Consider the following 21,874-nt stretch of genomic DNA (forward strand, 5'->3'; position numbering starts at 1 on the left):
TGCTTTTAATTGGTCTTTTAAAACATTTCATGATCATTTTGAAACAGTGGCCTGAATAACAAAGATGTATAATGGCTTTCCATATTACTACTTTGGAGGATGCTCTAAGGAAAGTGTATCATTCATTAGGAGGACAGTCATCACTTTCCTCAAAGAGATTCAGATTGCTTGAAGATTGGGCTTATCTACAGAAGCTTTTCCTAAAGAGACTCACTGAGCATGGTAGCTGGGTTTTGTGTGTGTGTAATTGTTGGTATCTCTCTTTTGCTTCAGATAATAAGCTCTGTGAAGGAAGCCACCAGATTAGTCTTGCTCACTTCTGTGTCTCCACTGCCTATCAGAGAATGTACTCATTTTCCTGCATCAAACTCTTTATAGTTAAAAGAGACTTCACATACACAAATGCATACAAGGCAGGGTAGATAGCTAGGATTTCTGACCTCTTTCCTGGGACTTAGATGTTCATGAACAGAAAGCTTGTTTGTCTTTTTGGATTCTGGTGTCCAACCAAGTAGGTTAATGTTTATTAGGCACCTGTTGAGCAATGTGTTAAGCCTTGGGGAAATGGAGGAGAAAAGACATAGGCCATATCTTCCCACTAGAATGTATGTAGATAGGTATAAGTCTGAGAATATAGAGATGGAAAACTTTATCATCCATCCATCATACAAATGGTGAGGGTCTTTTTATGTACTGTGCCTTGTACTAGATGTAAATCTTGGCGTTAACGAGTCCACTGTCCATTAGGGGTGATAGACCTATGATAAAATTTTACTACATTCCAGTATGAGATGTGCAACAGTAGAGCTAAGTACAAAGTGCAAAGGTCGCTTAGAAATTAGCAGTCATCTTGAGTGATTGGGTGTTCATAGGTAGGCATTTCATGGTTAGTCAGTCTTCCAAGAATTGCAGTACATTAAAATACACTTACTACCAAATGGTGGTGAATTTGGTTGAGTCTGTCAGTAAACCCTTTAACTAGTTAGGTAGTTGACTAATGAAAGACATAAAGATGTTGCTTCTTTGATTTTAGCTTTGAAGCATTATAACTGAGGTGATTCCCACATCTGGGCCAGCAGCCCAGCCCTTGGGGTGGGAGGTTGGAACCCATGTCTCTGACACTGAGTCACCCCAGCTCCTCTGGAGCTCAGCTTCAGGTTCCTGCCTCCTTTCAAGAGCATGAGTTTTTGGTAACGTTTCAGCTATTTAATTAGCTTGTTAATTCGGATTGCTTGTTTTTGTACATTGCCACTTTCTTCTTTATCCTAAGTCCAAAATGGTTAAACCTGGGAGGTTTGAATGTCCTGGTTTTTGTACTGAATTTTGGGTAAATGGGAGTTTCCTGTCATTTGATTCACCAATTTTGTGTTCCTTCTACAGCAGTGGAGGCCTGTGCTCTGGCCCAGTGTCATTGAGAAGAAACACCCAGGGCTTCTATTTAATCAGACTCAGCGCTCACATTAATGGGAATAAGATTTCCTCACAGGGTCAGGAGCAGCTCATTAGTGGAACAAGGAGTTATTTGACTCTAGTTGTTTTCACAAGCTCCAGTGGTGAATTGTTCCTGGAACGAACTTGCAGGCCACATCAGCACAGAGGCTGCTCTCAGTCTCATTCTGGGAGGCATTAGTTGTGTGATATTGATTAAAAAAGAGTTTATGCACAGACACTGTTGGCGTCTAATGGGTAGAGGCCAGGGATGCTGCTAAACATCCTATAATGCAAGGACAGCCCCCTATAACAAAGAATTATCTAGCCCCAAATGTTAATAGTGTCAAGATTGAGAAACACTGCTCAATACTGGACATCCCCAGTGGTAGGTGCTTAGCTAGGGCAGTTCACACGGTATCAGAATAACTTTATAGATTGTCTGTATGGGAATCTGTGATATGTTCTCTGCCCTCCCCTCTCAGGAGTCTGTCTGATGCCTGCCTGCAGTGTTTGTGATGGAAAAATACTTTTCTGTTAGTCAGAGGCACTTGGAAAGAGTCCAAGAGAACCTGTTCTAATCTGGGAGAGTTGGCAAGGGTACCTGTGTCTCAGGCTCGTGGTGCTGCATTCTAGAAACCTTTCCCAAGCTGCTTAATGTTGCTGATCGTTGTTCTCAGGAACTTCATGGGACTCCTGGGTGACTTTATCCAGGCTCAGTGACCTGCAGATGTCTCATCTGAGATTCATGGTTTCCTGGCTGGAGGTGCTTCTAGTGAGAGTTGGATGGCAGATCTGGGTGCCTTCCTAGTTTGTTGACCTTGATTAAGTCACTTTACTTGTCTAGGCCTCAGTTTCCTCAACTCTGAAGTTTGATATTAAAACCTGCCTGCATTCTACATAGGGCTGCTGTGATATTCAAATGAACGAGTCTGTGAAAGATCCCAACTATTGTAAAATGCATACATAAGTGATGGCTGCCTGGGATATGTAAGTAAATTAAAGACTTAGTAGTGGCTTTTAGAAAGACTTCTATTTCCACAGGGTTAATGTGACCTTGAGACTACTAGCCTGAAACTCATGAGCTGGCCAGGGATGCCATACTCTTTCTCACACCTCCGTGTGAAGAGACCACCAAACAGGCTTTGTGTGAGCAACAAGGCTGTTTATTTCACCTGGATGCAGGTGGGCTGAGTCCGAAAAGAGTCAGTGAAGGGAGATAGGGGTGGGGCCATTTTATAGGATTTGGGTAGGTAGTGGAAAATTAGTCAAAGGGGGTTATTCTTTGGCAGGCAGGGGTGGAGGTCACAAGGTGCTCAGTGGGGGAGCTTTTGAGGCAGGATGAGCCAGGAGAAGGAATTTCACCAGGTAATATCATCAGTTAAGGCAGGAACAGGCCATTTTCACTTCTTTTGTGATTCTTCAGTTACTTCAGGCCATCTGGATGTATACGTGCAGGTAACGGGATATGATGGCTTAGCTTGGGCTCAGAGGCCTGAGATACTCATTATCAAACTCTGGCAGCAAAGTTTCCTAAAGTCTTTTACTTGCATGCAGTAGGCAAGTGGCTTTTTCATATTATCAACAACCTGGAAGATTTTTGTGGCCTAATTTGTAATATTACCTATTAAAATTCATGGTACTCATCCCAATTTGTAATTGTATACATCTCTTTGTATTCTTATTTGTTTAATGTCTAGACTGTAAATTACACGAGAGCAGTGTCTGTTTTGTTCATGGCCATATCCCCAGCATCTGGCGCAGGCCTGATACATAACAGATGGTCAGTAACTAAGTGCTGAATGAATAAATAAATGGCAAGGTAGAGAAAAACCTGGGCTTTGAAGTCAGCTAGATGAAGGCTTGAATCTTAGCTCTCTTAACCTACTGATTGTGTGACTGTAGGCAGCTCCACCTCTCTCTGTCTCCATTGTCACCACCCTGGTTCAGCCCACTGTCACCTCTTAACTGAATCCGGCAGTAGCCTTTAACTGGTGTCCTGGTCTTCCCATATTTACTCCTTGATATAGTTTGGATGTGTGTCCCCACTCAAATCTGATGTTGAAATGTAATCCCCAGTGTTGGAGGTGGGGCCTGATGGGAGGTGATTGGGTCACGGGGGTACATTTCTCAAGAATGGTTTAGTACCATTCTTCTTGGTACTGTTCTTGCCATTGTGAGTGAGTTCTCATGAGATCTGGTTGTTTAAAAGTGTGTACCATTTCCCCCCTTGCTGTCTTTCTCCTGCTCTTGTCAGATGACATCCAAGCTCCCGCTTCCTCTTCCACCATGATTGTACACTTCCAGAGGCCTCCCCAGAAGCTGATGCTCGAGCTTTGCTTCCTGTATAGCCTGCAGAACTCTAAGCCAATTAAACTTCTTCTCTTTATCAATTACTCAGTCTTAAGTATTCTTTATAGGAATGTGAGAATGGACTAATACCCTCCCTCTCCCCTCCAACCCATTCTTCATACCCCAGTTGAAAGATCTCTTCAAACCCATTGCGTCACATTCAGATGGCTTCCCGTTGCTCCTAAGATAAAAATATAATCTTTAGTGGCCCTACAGGTCCTGTGTGATCTGCTCTCTGCTGACTTTTCCAGTCCCATTTCTCACCATGCTAGTTCTTGATCCCTATCCAATCTGCACTCTGGCCTTTGCTTGGTTCCTTGAAAGCATCATTCATTTCCCACCATAGTGCCTTTGCACCTGATATTCCCTCTATTTGGCCACTTATCTGTGCACCTCTTCTTCAGTTTGACTTAGCTAAATCCTTTTTTTTAAAAATCTTAATCCTTAACTTAGGTATCTGGGAGAACTTCTCTTGACATTGCTGACTAAGTCACTTCTTTTTTTTCTGTTCTCATAGCACCATAAACCTCTCTTTTGTGCTATTTTTTGGTAGCATTCTTTGACTAATTTCCTTTCCCACTAGACTGTAAGCTCTGTGAGGGCAGAAGCCATGCTTGCTTTTGCCTACTTAAGACATGTTAGACAAATGAAAAAACCCGATGTCTTTGAACTTATTTCCTTATTAGGAAAATGGGGAAATAACTGCTGACCTGATATGAGGATTGAAAGAGATGATGTATTAAAGCATCCAGCACAGGACTGGCTCATATGTCTTTTTAAGACACATTAGCTCCCACTACTCTTTTGGAAACTCATGAGCTCTCTGGAGATCACATGCTCCATTTCTTCTCTTTATGTCAGAGGTCTCTGCGGGGCTGGATGTGAATGTGTCTGGATAGGTAACAAGTTGATCAGAACTCTCCTGAAGAGTACAGAAAGATCAGTGCTTACAAATGCTAAGTGCTGGTTGCTGGTGGTGTATTAGAATTTCAAGGGGAATGATTTATACAAGATCTAAACCTTAATGTGGAGTTGGTCAGAATGTCTAGAATCCAGTTGCTTTTGGGATGCTGGAAGCTTTCCCTGGATCCTGCAGTATCCCAAAGTAGCCTTGTGGTCTTACAAGGGATATGGATTGAAAAAGTGAGAACAAATATAGAGAGTTCTTTGACATTCTTTACTTTCTTCAGTGTCACCTTAAAAAGTCCATGAGTCTTAGAAGTTTTAGAGAATCAATGATGAAAGAAGCAACTTCCTCGCTTTGCAAATGAAAAAAACTGAAACCAAGAGGAGAGAAAGTGACTTTATGGCAACTTTAAGCTAGAAATCCAGTTCTACTTTCCAGTGAATTTTTCCCCCTTCCGTCACTGTCCTCTTGATTCGTGGTTATGTGCTTTTGATTGAGATTTTTTTATTCTTTTGTTTTCCTAAAGAGGGGAATTGTATGGTACGTATGAAAGGGACTAGCTGTTAGCTACTCTTTCAAGTGTCACAGCCCAAGAAATATTTTATTGCATTTGATGTCTAAGCATTAGTGAAATTCAAGCCCGGCCATTGATTCACACTAAACTGAGTTTATAAATATACCTAATGCTGATTTTTCTGTTTTGGGGCCAAGATCCTTTTCAGAATAGGGTGACAGTATACATTACTCCATCTTCTTTGGGACCATATATCATGAAACTTCAACCAAGCTCAGGGAGATTCTGACCTCATGGGCTCTATTTAAAGCAGGTGCTTTGGAATTAATGATGCTTGTTCTTTAGAACTTTGAAAACCCAATGGGTGAAAGTCAAGCTGAGCCCAAAGGCTTATTTTGAAATGGATACTTTTTGATTCTTATTAAAGTCATGAGTTTTTATCCTAGAATACTTAGAATGTCAGTAATGGATAGAAACTTACAGATCATCTGGCCTTAATTCCTCAGTTTAGAGATGTGAAAACTTAGGACTAAATAGGGGAGGCACAGTGAGTGAGTCAAGGAACTAGGACCAGAACTCAATCAAGTCTCATGACTCTCAGTACAGTGTTCTTTCTGCCTTGTTACATTCTTTCCAGAGATGATGAGGAAGTGTGGACCACTTAACTAGTCAAATCCAGGGACCTGAACCAGGAAGATAGTTCCTTCTGTGTAAGATGTTCTGCTTTGGCCAGGCATGGTGTCTCACATCTGTAATTCCAACGCTTTGGGAGGCTGAGGCAGGTGGATTTCTTGAGCCCAGGAGTTTGAGATCAGCCTGGGCAATATGGCAAAACTCCATCTCTACAAAAAAGTATATAAAAATATTATCTAGGTGTGGTGGTGCGTGCCTGTGGTCCCAGCTACTTGGGAGGCTGGGGCAGGAGTATGGCTTGAGGCCAGGAGGTGGAGGTTGCAGTAAGCCAAGATTGCACCACTGCAGTCCAGCCTGGGTTGACAGAGTGAGACCCTGTCTCACAGAGAAAAAAAAAGTTCTGCTTCAAGAAAACACTTATTCTTACCTGAAGAGTGCAGCCATAGATTCCTTTAAGGATGTATGTGTGGAGTAGAAACTGGGAAATGGTGCCTGAGAAGCGAGGGTCAGGAGGCCATTCTGGGATTCACAGAAGCAGCTGCATGAGAATGCAGCAGCAATCATAACTCTCACGGACCACCTTTATCACTATCAAGTACTTTCACATCCGTGTTCTCATATGAAGTTGGCAAGATGAGTAGTAGTATCCTTACTTCACAGAAGAGTCCCTAATTGGTTAATGGCATTGCTCTGTTTCACGTAGATGGACAGAGCTAAAACTTGAATCCCATCTTTTGTCCCCAAGCCTGCTATTCTAATTCCAGATCTTGTGTTTCTCAGAGAGCTCTAACTCATCAGCGAAACTTCTTTTACTGTTCAAAGAAGCATCTTTCTCCAACTATTGCCAGTGATACTACATTTCAGCAAGCAATTGGAAGGAAATTCGTAGGTATCTTTAGTCCGTTAGCAGATATTTGTGAAATGCTTCTCTATATGTATATAGCACTATGCTACAGAATACAGGGGAATTTAAAATCCAGAACCACCTTTAGGAAGCTTTTGGTTGGATGAACAATTAAATATTTAGTAGAAGAATAAAAAGAATGTAGCCAAGGGCCAAAGGAGTGGCCCAGACACTGCAGGCTCTAGGATTTCAGGGGAAGGAGAGGTCAGTGTGGGTGAGGTTGGTCAGGGAAGGGTGTGAAATTGTGGTTGGGCTTTGGGAAGGTCATGTTTTAATAGACGGAGAGTTTGACTTGGTTCTCTTGCTTTCTCTTTGTCCTCTGGCAAGACACTAAACTCTCTGGCCCCCTCTCTTCCATCTGGCCAGTACGTTGACATAATGATCTTTAAGGGTCATTCCAGCTCTGAAATTCTATCCTATAAAAAATAAAACTGGCCTAAAGAAATGGTCATGGATGCATTCAAAGATTAAGTATAATGCCATTTACTGCAGCCTAATTTATAATGACAAAAACAAAGGTATGGAAACAAATGAAATTGAAGAGAGATTGGTTAAACAAATGATGGCAGAGCCATATGTTGGAATATTATATTGTCATTAAATAGAATGTTTTAGAAGGATATTTAATGACAGGAATACACTCATGGTATAGTAAGTGAAAAGAATGATTAACCGTACTGTAACTTCTAATTTGTTGGAAGAAAAGAAGAATGCATAGAAAAGACTAGAAGGAAATGGGCCAGGTGGGATTATGAGTGAATTTTGTTTTCTATGCTGAATTTTGAATATTTTCAATTTGATTATATCTCCTATAAATACTATTTTAAAGTTAATGAATAAAATCACTTACCCCTCAGTGCAAGAGACTGGCTCCTTTGCCATCTATTCCCATGTATATATGTCCTTGACAAGTCACTTGCGCGGGCCTCAGTTGGGAGGTTGCGTGGAAGAGAGGCAAGATACTTTAGCAGGAGGCAGGAGAGTGACCATCTATTTTTGGCTCAGTCATGAGTCAGCTTTGTGACTTTGGGTAAGTCCCTTCTGAACATCCCTGAGCCTCAATTTCTTCATCCGAAGAGGGGAATTAGAGGTCACAAAAGATCCTTCAAGTTGCAAAATATATTTGTTCCTAAAGATGGATAATTTCTCCACTATTGTGGAACTGGCTAAGAGGCCTCTTTGGCTTCTTGAGCCTGGCCTCTTTCTTTTCTCTTCCGCTCCCCTGCACTTGGGCTCTGCTGGCTGCAGGCTGATTTCTGTTATTCAGAGTTCAGGGTGAATTGGAGTAAAAGTTGAGTGTCAGGGGCTCTGCCTAGGTAGGGTGTAGTGACAGCACTGAACCACTAGAGGGAAGCATTGTTTGATTACTTTCTCCTTTCCCATTTTTAGCTGCTGTGTCTGCAGGTGAAGATTAGCCTTGATTTGCCTGGGGGTTTCAAATTCTAGCATTTTAGAATTAAAAGGACTTTGAAGATCATCCAATAAAACCCCAGTATGCTGCAGATGTGAGATGATAGAGGCTTGATAAAGCAAGCGACCTAGTTAAAGTCACACAATGTGTTTTTTCAGGGTCTACACTATAAAGGAAGGCTGCAGACAGAGCCAAGGGTATAATCAGTTGAGTCCACAAAGAATAGACAGGTCCCATGTTGTGCAGAAACCTAAAGGATCTACTTGTATACTTGGATTCACTGAGCTCCTCTAGTCAGGTGTTAAGAGGCCTGGAGATAGAGAAGAAAAGATATAACCCTGCCCTGAGGAGCTGCTGTCTGGCAGGGGGAAGCACGCACAAACACACGATGCTACCCCAGGTGTGTTCCCCACTGTTTGGTGGTCTGCCTAGTCTAGGATCCAGGCTGTGGTGGTGGTTTGGAGGCTGGTTTGTGGAAGACCCTGTACATGTTCTTATGAATGATCACCTCCAAGATTAGGGAGATACATTGGGTACCCTAAGTTTGTATTTCCAGTTAACTTCTGCAAGCAGTGCTTAGCCCGTTCATGTGCCATGCCTTACCTTTTCTTGAGGTTTGCGAGGAGTCCTGGCAGTTTTTTCTCCACCTTCAACCAGCCTTGTTCCTTGGCTCTAGGCTGACTTTATTTTTGGTTTGCAGGTACCCACCAGCCCTAAGCATTGTGGTAAAGTGAAATCGTATACTGGCCTGGGAGCCAGGCAGCTCTGTGACCTTGCGCAGGTTACCTTCTGTCTTTGAGAAGGGAGTTCATGCTCTCAGCTGCAGCTGTGTCATCTCTGATAGAGAGATGAAGTTTTGTCATTGTATTTGGATTTTGTGTTTGGCAGTGAATACCCATTGATCTGTGGTCTAGAGAAGTGTAGCATGTGTGTACCTGAAGCAGAAGCAAGAGCCACCCTCTGAAGTGGGTATATTTGAGAAGGGGCTGGGCCTGCAGGGCCACCAGATGGCAGCAGCAGGCAGCCAGATAGCCTTGGGATGAGGCTGGTAGGGTCATTCCGGAATTAGCAAGGTCAGAGCTGAAAGGGCCCCTAGAGGTCATCCACGTTCTCCCCCTTTTTGTATGGATGGGAGAACCTAGGCCCAGAAAGGGAAAGGAGCTTGCATAAGGACACACCCTGAGTTAATAGCTGATAGTCCTTTCTCTTAAGAGGAACTGAGACTGGTCTGACCTCTAGCTGGCTGCCCCATGGAGATCCAGGGGACAAGGGCCAGTGAGCCAGCTGTGGGAGAGGACCTGGCAGTGGCAGTTAAGTGTTTGCCTTTTTCCTGATTTCTTCAAGGGCCTTGTCTTAATGATTTTCACCTTCTCACTCACAGCAAAAGCAATGTGCATGTCTTTTCTGCTCGCTTCTGCCCTCTCCAGTTCTCCTCCTCAGTTCTCTGGGCCAAGGCTTCCCATCACACTGTGCAATGGATAGAATTAGGGGTCATCTCTTAAGCCCTATACCCCACAGATGGGCAGGCCCAGGGCCTTGCCAGAGGCGTGCTGAGGACATGAGTTAGCACAATTGGCTGAATAAGAACAATTTTTTTTTTTTTTTTTTAATTTCCAAGGGGATCAGGATAGGGCAGGGAGCCAGTGTTTGCCAAGTACTTACTATATACTAGGTGCTCTGCCAGGTACTGCTCTGCAGCCTGAGGGTAATACTCCTGTAGCCCCTTAAGGTAGGGTTTATTTCCCTTCATTCTAGGTGAGAATTGAGGCTCAGAGAGGCTAAGTGGCTTGCATAAAGTACCATAGCTAGTTAGAAAGCAAAGCAGACTCTTGAATCCCACTGTGTTTGATATCAAAGCTTATTTTATTTCATCATGCCACTTCCTCTCAAGGTGACCTTACTGGAAATGTGGCAAGTGACTGTCTTATTCCATTCAGGCTGCTATACCAAGTAATATAGACTGGGTGGCTTATAAACAATAGAAACCTATATCTTACAGTTCTGGAGGCTGGGAAGTCCTAATCAAAGTGCCAGAAGATTTGGTGTCTAGTGATGGCCTGCCTCCTGGTTCCCCTTCTTGCTATGCCTCACATGGCAGAAGAAGTGAAGGAGCTCTCTGGGGTTTCGTTTGTAAGGCCACTGATCCCATTCATGAGGGCCCTACCTTCATGACCTCATCACATCCCACAGGCCTCGTCTCCGTAATGTTAAGGGTTAGGATTTCAACATGTGAATTTAATGGGGACACAAACATCCAGTCTGTAGCAGCTCTTTAGGCTTTAGGGACGGGGCAACAGATATTTTGTCTCTCCTTCCTGGAGAAAGCTTCTGGGGGAGTTGTGGTGGTGAACTGCAAGAGGGAGGAGGCCTTTGAAGTAGGAAAGGGCAGGTCTTTATGGAGCAGGTTAGGGAGTGGTGGCTGGTGTTCTAAAGCCCACTGAGAAATGGTTAAATACCTTTCCCCTCTGTTCCTGTGTTCTAGCAGTTCCTTCTTCCAGGAATGCTTGTCTCTGTGATTCCTGCATAGCTACTGCCTCACTTCCATTGGTTCTTGTCCAAATGTCACCTCATATACTCTATTCCCTTCACTGCATTATTTTTCATCATAGCAGTTTTCACTGCCTGAAATCATAGTGTCATTTTTGTTTATTTGTTGTCATTCTCTCCTAACAGAATGTGAGCCCCACAAGGTTAGGGACTTGGTCTGCTTTATTCACCGCTAGATTTCTCCAAACATAGGGGAGAGACTCGAGTGCTGGTAGCATGGAATGGGTAGAACTCTTGGACATGGAAGCTATGCTGTTTCCAATGGCTGTGTTTAGGAGACACAGCCTATAGCCAGCCCTGTCCTCTTCCTACTTTCTTGGAGAAGCCCAGATCAGAGAGTCTCAGCTCCCTGAGTCTTGACAGCAATGTCTAGTGCCCCAGGGTTTTAAGACCAGTTTTGCTCCTGCCTATCTGCAAGGCCTTGCCTTGGGACCTTGGCTTCCCCGATCTGTCCATAGTGAGTGGGGTGACCAGCCATGCTGCAAGCTCACCAGATGGTTCTGGGAATGGTGCAGAGGTCCCTGGCAGAGAGTTCAGTTTCCATTCAAAGAATCTTCCTCTTTCCTGATGGAGATTGATTTGTTCCAGGAGTGCTCTAAAAGTGAGCATTGAGTTACTGGCCTATGATTTTGCCATCATTTTTAGGTTCTTGACAGATGGCACTCTGCTTGCCCTTTTTCAGGGGACCTTGCCTGTCCCATGGGTGCTCTCAATAATCAGAGTGACGGCCGGGCACGGTGGCTCACTCCTGTAATACCAGCACTTTGGGAGGCTGAGGCAGGCGGATCACGAGGTCAGGAGTTTGAGACCAGCATGGCCAATATGGTGAAACCCCATCGCTGCAAAAAAAAAAAAAAAAAAAAAAAAAAAAAAAAAATTAGCTGGGCGTGATGGTGTACGCCTGTGGTCCCAGCTACTCGTGAGGCTGAGGCAAGAGAGTCACTTGAACCCTGGAGGCAGATGTTGCAGTGAGCCAAGATCGCGCCACTGCACTCTAGCCTGAGCGACAGAGTGAGACTCCGTCTCAAAAATAAATAAATAAATAAATTGTAGTGACCACCAGTACCTTAAAGTGCTCTCAACTTGTGTCAAGGTGAAAGCAACCCATTCTGAGGAATATTGGAGGAATCAACTCTTGCCCAATCTAAGAGTGACTTTTTACCTTAAGAGGAAGCTTAATGTAGCCAAAAGAACCCTGAAGAGCTAGGTTTGAGTTCTAATTTGGCTATTTGTTGGCCGTGTGATCTTGGGCAAATCATTGGGCCTGAACTTCCTCACCTGTAAAATGAGAACCTTAACTCCTAATTTGTCTGCTTCACAGGGGTGTCTTATATCATTTACTCATTCGCAGTTCCTCCCTTTATTCCTTCACTCATTTGTTCAACAAATATTTGTCGCACAGGCAGAAGTGAGGGGAGGGCATTCCAAGCAGAAGCAATACTGCGAAAAAATCCGTAGAAGTGGGAAGTGCTCTGTGGTGTAGTTTGCTTGACCTGGGCCAGATGATAAGAGACCAGGAACTTTTGGGTATAATGGGAATGGGTCCTTGCTGAGGCATTACTCTGTGAGCAGTGGAGGAGCAGCTGGAGGTTTCTGTGAGGGGTGGGGGTGTGTGAGAAATGTAAACATTGAAAGGAGACACCCTGACTCTGGGTGGCTCTTGCTGGCTCCTCTGTTGAGGCCTCATGCTTGCTTTCTGCTCATTGCTGTGGCTGAATTAGAGGTACTCTGAAATCTTAGGGGTGCCCCTTTCAGGGGCTCAGGTGATTATGAGAATCTACGAGATGGGGAGATGGGTGGGACTGGAGTCATCTGGTTCATTAGCCTTTATTCTGGGAAGCTGTCATGGGCCATATGGAAGGTCATTTAGGAAACCATCATGTTACCTTTCGTCTTGAAGCTTTTCTTAAAGGCCTAAAAATGAGCAGCTCTGGGGCTTCTCCTTATACCTCCCTGAGGAGATGGAGCTGTGTGAGGAAGGAGTCTGTCACATTTATCAAGGGCACATGTATGCCAGGCATTTTACCAGGGCTTTACAAACATTTATTTAATCCATATACAAATTTTGCCAGGTGAGGCTCACTCCCATTTTACCCATCAGCAAACCAAAGAGACGTGAAGAGACATGAGCTTACCCTACCTGGGTACTTAGCCTTGCTTTGCTCAATGTGAAATGCAGGTCAACATCACCTTGTCAAGTTTAGGGGTATTGTGAGGCTCAAATAAGATCATGGAAAGCACTTTGTAAACTGGAAAGTTACTATGTGCATAGGCAGGGAGCCATCAATAGTACTACTCCTTCCCAGTCACACTCCTACATTGAATTTTGCTTGGACCACTCATTCCTGAGCTGATAGAAGCTTCTAGCCATTTGTTTCTCTTCTGTGCACTTTCTCCCCCAGCCAGCCCCAGAGTCAGTGGTTTTATTCACCACTTCTCTCCATTAAGCCCACAAATAAGAGAGCAATGCCTTTTTTTAGAATGTTAACATTTTAAAATGTTACAGTACCAACTAATATCAAGGTAAACTTTCTTTTCTTTTTGCCATTTTGGTGATAACAACGTAAATTGTGGAATTTTAATCCTAGAAGGGACCATTTTATCCTTATTTGAAATTTGAGAAAATAGAAGCCCAGCAAGAGATGATTTGTCCCCATGGTCCCATAGCTAACAGGTAGCAGCAGACCCAGCTAGGATTAGAACCCAATGGGTCCCTTGTCTAGAACCCCTCCACTGCCTCACATCAGCCCTTTTATGAGAGACTTTGGCTTCTTTGTGGAGGAAGAATCGAGTTTAATAAATTTCATTATACCAGCCCCTTTATGTAACAGGGCTGTTTCCGGGTCCTGGCAGATGGTCCATAGTAACAGTGCTTTGCTGATTTGGTTGGAGCTGAGCCTATGAAATGAAAAATCCTCAGTAGCAGATGCCTCTCCTAGGCCCTGGCCATGGAAAAGTCCTCCTCTCCAAGGAAAGTACTATAGCTTTGGTGGTAACTGTCTCTAGTGGGACTAAGTGTCAGCACCCTGAAAGATAATCTTACACGGTGTCAAGGTTTTACAAAAGGTCACATTGGTGACTTGGAGGTTCTTGGCAGTTGAGCTGCTAGTAGAAGGTGTTTGTATTCTGGGGCCTGAGGGACAGATGGGAGCAGGGAGCAGAGCAGGAGGGAGATTAGTCAATGTGGGAGGGAAAGGAGGCCATCCCACCCTGGGTCTGCCCTGGCAACCTCTCCTTTTCCATACCATGAGACCATGGACCTCCAGACAAGCCATTTGAATGTAACTGCAGTGTTTGTCACACCATCTGCCAGCCTTGACAGTGGACTTTAAGCCCAAACCTCTCCCAACCCCCTACTTTGAAATTACTGGGACTCTAAGTCTCCTGATTATCTTCCCTTTCCTGGTGGGTCCTTGAACATTATATGTTCTCCTTAGTGGCCTCCGTCGGTGATGCTCATTATTGCCACTGCTCGATGCAAGTGCCAAGTCCCCAAACCACCAACAGTGGAGTGGTCATTATCTCCACTGGCATCTTCCTGACCATGTCCACTGCTCAGTTTCACCCTTGTAGAGTTCTCAAATATAGGGGTGGGAGAATGTTTTCCCATCTTTGAGTATAGCTTTATTAGGACCCCAATAGATCTTTTATACTAATCTCTCTTGAAGAGCCTGGAACAGTTTCCCAGGGATGGGGTTAGGGTAAATTTGAGAGGCACTGTCTACAGTCATGTACCAAGATGTTCTCACTGGTTGACCACAAACAAGCATCCTAGGATAGGCTCGTTTCCTTCCCTACTGCTGCCTCTGGGTGAATTGCTCACCCAAAGATTGGGGCCAACCTTTGTCTCCTCTATTGGAGATCTTAATCTGAGCTTCCTAGTTTCTCTTTGAAAACCAGTGATGCAAATAGTGTTTCTAGGGGGTTGTGGGATGTCCTGGGGTTTCAGAGGTGGGGTCCTGGCTTTCTAACATAACAGTTTTGATACATGGCAGTGGATGGGCTTTGCAGAATTAGCTGGCTCCAGTGTATGGCCTGTCCCTGGTCCTGCTCCTGTGGGACCTCAGGGTGGTCTGCAGGGGGAGTTGTGTTCCCATAGCCAAGTGCTGGGATTTTTTACCAAGGGAACTCAAGCAACTCCTCTCTGCAGGTTTAGGCATGCTTGGGAACTGCGGCTTTCCCTTGGCTGTGCTGACTCTCCCAAGTCGCATTCCCAGCTTTAGCCTTCAGCTTGGGTACTGTGAGTCATCGTCATCAGTGGAAAACACGGCCTCATCAACAGCTGGGTGCAGCGCTTGGCCTTTTTTCCTTTTTTTTTTCTTTTGTAACTTCACAGAGATGGAAACTACTGATGATTTTGCAGTGGACAAAAACTGAAGGTGATGTACAGGATTAGGGATGGAAGTTCCAGATAGGGAGAGGAGTATCTGGAGGAGATGGAGAAAGGGATGTTTCTTTCATTACCTAGCCCTTGGGCCTCCCAAAAGCCATCCCTGGGATGGAGGCAGTGAGAATCATGGTGACCTCACCTGTCTGCTCTTCCCTGCCAAGCAGCTCAGGAAACCCATGATAATTAGGTGAGGCAGGTTGCAATGGAAGCTTGGAGAAGTTGACTGGTACAGGCATACCTTGGAGTTACTGCAGGTTCAGTCCCAGACTGCAGCAATAAAGCAAATATCCAATAAAGGGAGTCACACAATTTTTTTGTTTTTCTAGTGCATATAAAAGTTGTGTTACACTATACTGTATACTATACTTATTAAATGCACAATAGCATTATGTCTATAAAACAGTGTACATACCTTAATTAAAATATATTTTATGGCTAAAAAATGCAATCATCTGAGCCGTCAGTGAGTTGTGATCTTTTTGAATTGTGGCCTTTTAGAGGAAGGTCTTGCCTTGATGTTTATGGCTGCTGACTGATCAGGGCTGTGGTTGCTGAAGATTGGAGTGACTGCGACAGTTACTTAAAATGAGACAATAGTAAAACTTGCCACATTGATTGAACTTTTCCTTTCACAAGATTTCTCTGTAGCATGCAAAGATGTTTGATAGCATTTACTCAGAGTAGAACTTCTTTCAGATTTGGAGTCAGTCTTCTCAAACCCTGCTGCTGCTTTGTCAATTAAGTTTATATAATAGCTTGTCTTTTGTTAGCATTTTAACGGTGTTCACAGCATCTTCACCAGGAGTAGATTCTATCTCAGTAAATCACTTTCTTTGCCATCCATAAGAAGCAACTCCTCAACCCTACAAGTTTGATCTTGAGATTGCAGCAACTCAGTCACATCTTTAGGCTCTATGTATAATTCTAGTTGTATTGCTGTTTCTACCACATCTGCAGTTACTTGTTCTACTGAAGCCTTGAATCCCTCAAAGTCATCCAAGTGGGTTGGAATCAACTTCTTCCAAACTCCTGTTAATGTTATTTGACCTCTTCCCATGAATCATGAATGTTCTTAATGGCATCTAGAATAATGAATCCTTTCCAGAAGATATGTAATAACTTTGCCCATATCCATCAGAGAAATCACAATCTATGGCAGCGATAGCTTTACAAAATGTATTTCTGAAATAATAAGACTTGAAAGACAAAATGACTCCTTGATCCTTGGACTGCAGAATGGATGTTGTATTCGCAGGCATGAGAACAACATTAATCTCTTTGCACATCTCTATCAGAGCTCTTGAGTGACCAGGGGCTTGGTCAACGAGCAGTAACATTTTCAAAGGACTCCTTTCTGAGCAGTAGGTCTCAACAGTGGGCTTAAAATATTCAGTAAACCATGCTGTAAACAGATGTGCTATCATCCAGGCTTTGTTGTTCCATTTCTGGGGCACAGGCAGAGTACACTGAGCATAATTCTTAAGCACCCTAGGATTTTTGGAATGGCAAATGAGAATTGGCTTCAACTTAAAGTCACCAACTGCATTAGCCCTAGATAGTATCTTCTTCCCATAGAAGGCTGTTTGGTCTGCGTTGAAAAACTGCTGTGTAGTGTAGCCCCATTATCAATTTTCTTAGCTAGATCTTCTGGATAACTTGCTACAGCTTCTCCATCAGCACTTGCTGCTTCACCTTGCACTTTTTTGGAGACAGCTTCTTTTCTTTTTCTTTTCTATCTTTTTTTTTTTTTTTGAGACAGAGTCTCGCTCTGTCACCCAGCTTGGAGTATAGTGGCATGATCTCGGCTCACTGCAGACTCCACCTCCTGGGTTCAAGTGATTCTCCTGCCTCAGCCTCCGGAGTAGCTGGGATTACAGGCATGCACCACCATGCCTGGCTAAGTTTTTGCATTTTTTGTAAAGACGGGGTTTCACCTTGTTAGCCAGGATGGTCTTGATCTCCTGACCTCATGATCCCCCTGCCTCAGCCTCCCAAAGTGTTGGGATTACAGGCATGAGCCACTGCGCCCAGCCTATAGCTTCTTTTATTAAACCTTGTGAACCAACCTCTGCTAGCTTCCATCTTTTTTTCCTTAGCTTCCTCACCTCTCTCAGCCTTCCTACAATGGAAGAGAGTTAGGGCCTTGCTCTGGATTAGGCTTTGGCTTAAGAGAATGTTGTGGCTGGTTTCACCCTTTATCCAGACTACTAGAACTTTCTCTGTATCAGCAAAAAGGCCATTTTGCTTTTTTTTTTTTTTTGCCAGATGGAGTCTTGCTCTGTCACCCAGGCTGTAGTGCAGTGGCGCGATCTGGGCTTATTGCAAGCTCCGCCTCCCGGGTTCATGCCATTCTCCTGCCTCAGCATCCCGAGTAGCTGGGACTACAGGCACCCGCCACCACACCAGGCTAATTTTTTGTATTTTTAGTAGAGATGGGATTTCACTGTGTTAGCCAGGATGGTCTCGATCTCCTGACCTCACCCGCCTCAGCCTCCCAAAGTGCTGGGATTACAGGCGTGAGCCACTGCACCCGGCCCATTTTGCTTTCTTATCGCTAGCGTAGCACTTTTAATTTCATTCAAGAACTTTTCCTTTGCATTCACAACTTGCTTAACAGGTGCAAGAGGCCTAGCTTTTTAGCCTATCTTGGCTTTTGACATGCCTTCCTCCCTAAGCTTAATCATTTATAGCTTTTGATTTAAAGTGAGAGATATGTGACTCTTTCTTTCACTTGAATACTTAGAGGCCATAGTAGGGTTATTAATTGGCCTAATTTCAATATTGTTGTGTCTCCGGGAATAGGGAGGCCTGAGGAGAGGGAGATGGAAGAAGGGCTGGTCAGTGGAGCAGTCAGAACGTACAACATTTATCGATTAAGTTTGCCATCTTATATGGGCATGGTTCATCATGCCGCAAAATAATTGCAGTAGTAACATCAGTGATCATTGCAGATCATCATAACAGATATAATAATAATAATAATTGTGAAAAGTTTGAAATATTGCAAAAATTACCAAAATGTCACAGAACACGTGCTGTTTGAAAAATGGCGTCAATAGACTTGCTTGACTCCGGGTTGCCACAAACCTTCAATTCGTTAAAAAACAAAAACAAAAACAAAAACTGCAGTTATCTGTGAAGTGCAGTAAAGTGAAGTATGCCTATACTTTTCTAAGAAGCTGTGGACAAGATGTACTAGAAGTCAGGGCGGCCTGGATTCTAGTCTAGTCTTACTTCTAACTCAGTATTTGACCTTGGGTAGTTAAGTTACTTTCCTTTTGGGCCTCATTTTACCTAATAGAAGCAAATGATTGGGTAAGAAGTTCTCTAAGGTTTCTTCTGGCTCAGATGGTTTATGAGGCTGAATTGAATGTAAAGAACTTTGAACCTTATTCCCATAATCCTCTTGAGAATCCAAACCCGATAGTTCTTTCTCCAGATGAGCAGTGTTCTGCTCACTGTATAAGGAGAATCACATAGACATGGTATTCACCCTTTAAGGACTTACAGCTTGTTGTCCTTCTTTCCTGTCCCCACCAGGCAGCAGAGTCTGCTGGGAAGCAGGAAATTGGGATCCTAGTTCTGGCTCTACCAAAACATACTGTGTCCTTGGGCAGATCATTCACCATTTTCAGCCTTATTTTCATTTTCTTTAAAATCAAGGGATTAGACTTGCTGCTTGGCTTCAACTACCCTCCCTCACCACTCCACACACATTCCCCGCCCCCCAGCCTCCTACTAGCTTTTCTGCAGGGTGTGATTCTTAGCTGCAGAAGCCCTGGGGTATAGTTTCCTTTCTTGCCGGGAGGGAGAAAAGCAAGATTATTTTTTAATTACGCAGCTAAGATTAGGCAGCAATCTGCATTTTAAAATGTTATTAATAAGAATCTATAAGTGTGTGAAGAAGCTTTAGAGTTTGAATGTGAAATGTGTTGGGAAACATCTGTAGAGTCACTGGCCTCAATCAGAGATTTTTCTCAGGTTGCCAAGTGGCTTCTAGGTGTAACTAGTAGCGTGATGTGCTACTGGACCCCTAGAGGAACAGGAAAACCAAGGCCCTCAGCCAGCACACTCAGAGCAGGGACTCATCATGGTCCAGCCTCTCATGATGGTTTTTTTGTAAAATGGCTTTAGAGAGTGAGAGTCATAAAGTTATTAACACCTGCATTTAGGGTTTACAAAGTGCATTTATGTTTATTGCCTGCCTTTTCATCATAGGCTTGAGAGGCAGCTTAAGCAAGTTTCATTGCCTCTACTTGAGTTGGCTGGGACTTGTAAGTTTAAGGTTCTTCCATTAGGAAAGGCGGTGTGCTGTAGAGGAGAAGCTCAGAAAGGAAGATGGGAGCTGGACACTGGTCCTGGGCCGCCATCTCCCTCCCCAGCTCTGCCTGTCTCCTTTCCCTACTTTATATTTCTCTATAGCAATGAAAGTCATTTGCCATAGGTAATGTTTTGTTGTTGCTGTTGTCTGTCTTTCCTGTCATTAGATTTAAGCTCCATGATGGGAGGGAGTTTTGTCTTTTTTTTTTTTTAATTTGAGACAGGTTCTTGCTCTGTCACTCAGGCTGGAGTGCAGTAGCATGGTCATAGCTCACTGCAACCTTGAATTCCTAGGCTTAAGCAATCTTTCCACCTCAGTGTCTGGAATAGCTAGGACTACAGGTGTGCACTACCTGTTCAGCTAGTTTTTTTTTTTTTTTTTTTTTTTTAATTGTTTGTAGAGACAGGATCTTGCTATGTTGCCCAGGTTGGTCTCAAATCCAAGTGATCAAACTCAAGGCTCAAGTGATCCTCCCACTTTGGCCTACAAAAGTGCTAGGATTAAGTTTTATGTGTTCTGTTCAGTGCAGTAGCCCCTAGCACCTGGGGCAGCACCTGACATATAGAAAGTGCTCAGTAACTATTTGTTGAATATTGTGAATGCCTGGATCTGTTTCTATCTGTATAGGCTGTGTGACTTGGAAAATTATTTGTTTTCCTTAGTTTCGTTTTCTCTTTGGAGAGTAGGTTTAGATGGTCTCTGATGTCCTTGGTGGTAACAGCAATACCTATTACTTTGTTTTCTGTCAACAAACACTGAACACCTGCTCTGGGTCAGGCCCTGTGTTAGGTGCTGTGGGGAATACTGAGAGAATAAGAAAAGATCATTGTTCATTGGGCAAACTAAGATATGCAGTCAAATAACCCTATGTTTGGAGGGATAGAAAGTTGTTGAAACAGAGGTACAAGCACCATGCTAGTGGCTCCTAAAGGAAGAGATGGCTTATTCTGACCAGGGGATGATAGGGTGCTTTAGGGAGGCAGCAGCATTTGAGCTAGGCCCTGAAGGGGGAGTAGGATTCCATAAGTGGGACAAGCAGGCTGACCAGCTTTGCAGGCTGACAGGTGTTGCAGGCTGACCAGCATTGTGGGCTGGGGGCAGAGCATGGTCCTAAGGCCCTGGAGGGAGGAAGTTGAATATGCTTTTGACAAAGGAGCAGTTATCCAACATTGAGCGAACGTAGGTGCCTTGAGAGAGGCAAGGGAGCTACTGAACAAACTAGGACTGGGGCTTCCTGCCATGCTCTTGCCTAGCCTGGAAGAAGAAACCAGCCTGACTCCTTGCTTTTCTCTGGGAAACCCTAACCCCATGTTGTAGATAGTTCTGCAGTCAGTCTTGGTGTTCCTCAGGGTGCAGTCTGTCTTCACTTCTATCACTGCTGCACCCGATTTGGTAGCTAAGGAAGTCAGTGGTGAAAATGGAGCAGCTGTGTGTAATACTTCTATGTTTTAGGAATCTGACCTTTGCCATATAGGTCAAGGATGGATGAAGCTCACTCACTCACTCATCAGCTGGGCTCTCTCTGTGCCTCCAGCCCACGTGTGTGTCCCTGTGACTCTGAACAACCTCAGGAAGTCCCTGTGAATGTTCACTTTTGAAGAGCCAGTGTGACCAAGTGAAAAGTGGAGCTGAGGTCAGACAGACCTGTGCATCCTCTGCAGGACAATGACTGAGGGCACTGACTCTGGTGCCAGGCCGCTGGGTCCCATCCTAGCTTTGCCATTGAGAGCTGCTGGCTCTGAGCCAGAGACATAACCTCTCTCTATGCGTTAATATTTTCATCTGTAATTTGAGGATTATAATGCCTATTTAGGGTATTTCTGTGGATTAAAAGGGATAATCCATATGAAGAGTTTAGCATGAAATAGCCCTCAAAATATTAGCAATTATTATTGTTATTATTGCAGCTGTGCCACTTACTAGCTGTGTGATCTTGGGCAAGTCATTTAACCTCTGTGATCTGTTTCTTAATCTGTAAAATGGGATTCACAGTAATCAGTCGGGGTTGATTAAATTATGTAACTTAATGATAGTGCCAAAAGCAGTTTTTTGCAGAGTCAGCTCTCAATAAATAAATTCCCCCCAACCCCTCAACTTTTGTTCATTCTCTTTGCAGGCTTTTTCTCCCCTTTTTAGTTAGGCAGCCCGTATTTGGGAATTTTATTTCTGTATTAACTTAAAAAAAATCCAAACCTTTTATTATGTGATATTGTTTATGATACGACTTTGGAAACTTGTGACATTTTACTAAAAAATAACAAACTATACAGTCAAGTTTTACTTTTTATTTACACTGGGAACGATATGAGTAGTCTTTGATATTAGAGTGCATGCTTTATTTTTGGAAAATGGTGAGACTAAATATTCCAAAGGTGACAATAAAATTAAATTGTATACCAGTCATTTTAACACTGAAGATTTTTAGGCATCATAATTAAAGTGTAGATCAGGGAGGTATCCAAGAGGT

General features: G+C 43.6%; 1 protein-coding gene across 2 annotated transcripts in view; it reads left to right on the top strand.

Moving 5' to 3' along the window:
* Positions 1 to 21,874, top strand: part of SERGEF (secretion regulating guanine nucleotide exchange factor) — a 232,223-nt gene that overhangs the window by 25,560 nt on the left and 184,789 nt on the right. The gene's annotated exons all lie outside the window — the stretch shown is intronic.

This window comes from Theropithecus gelada, chromosome 14 (assembly GCF_003255815.1).
Source record: "Theropithecus gelada isolate Dixy chromosome 14, Tgel_1.0, whole genome shotgun sequence".
Classification (NCBI taxonomy): Eukaryota; Metazoa; Chordata; class Mammalia; order Primates; family Cercopithecidae; genus Theropithecus; species Theropithecus gelada.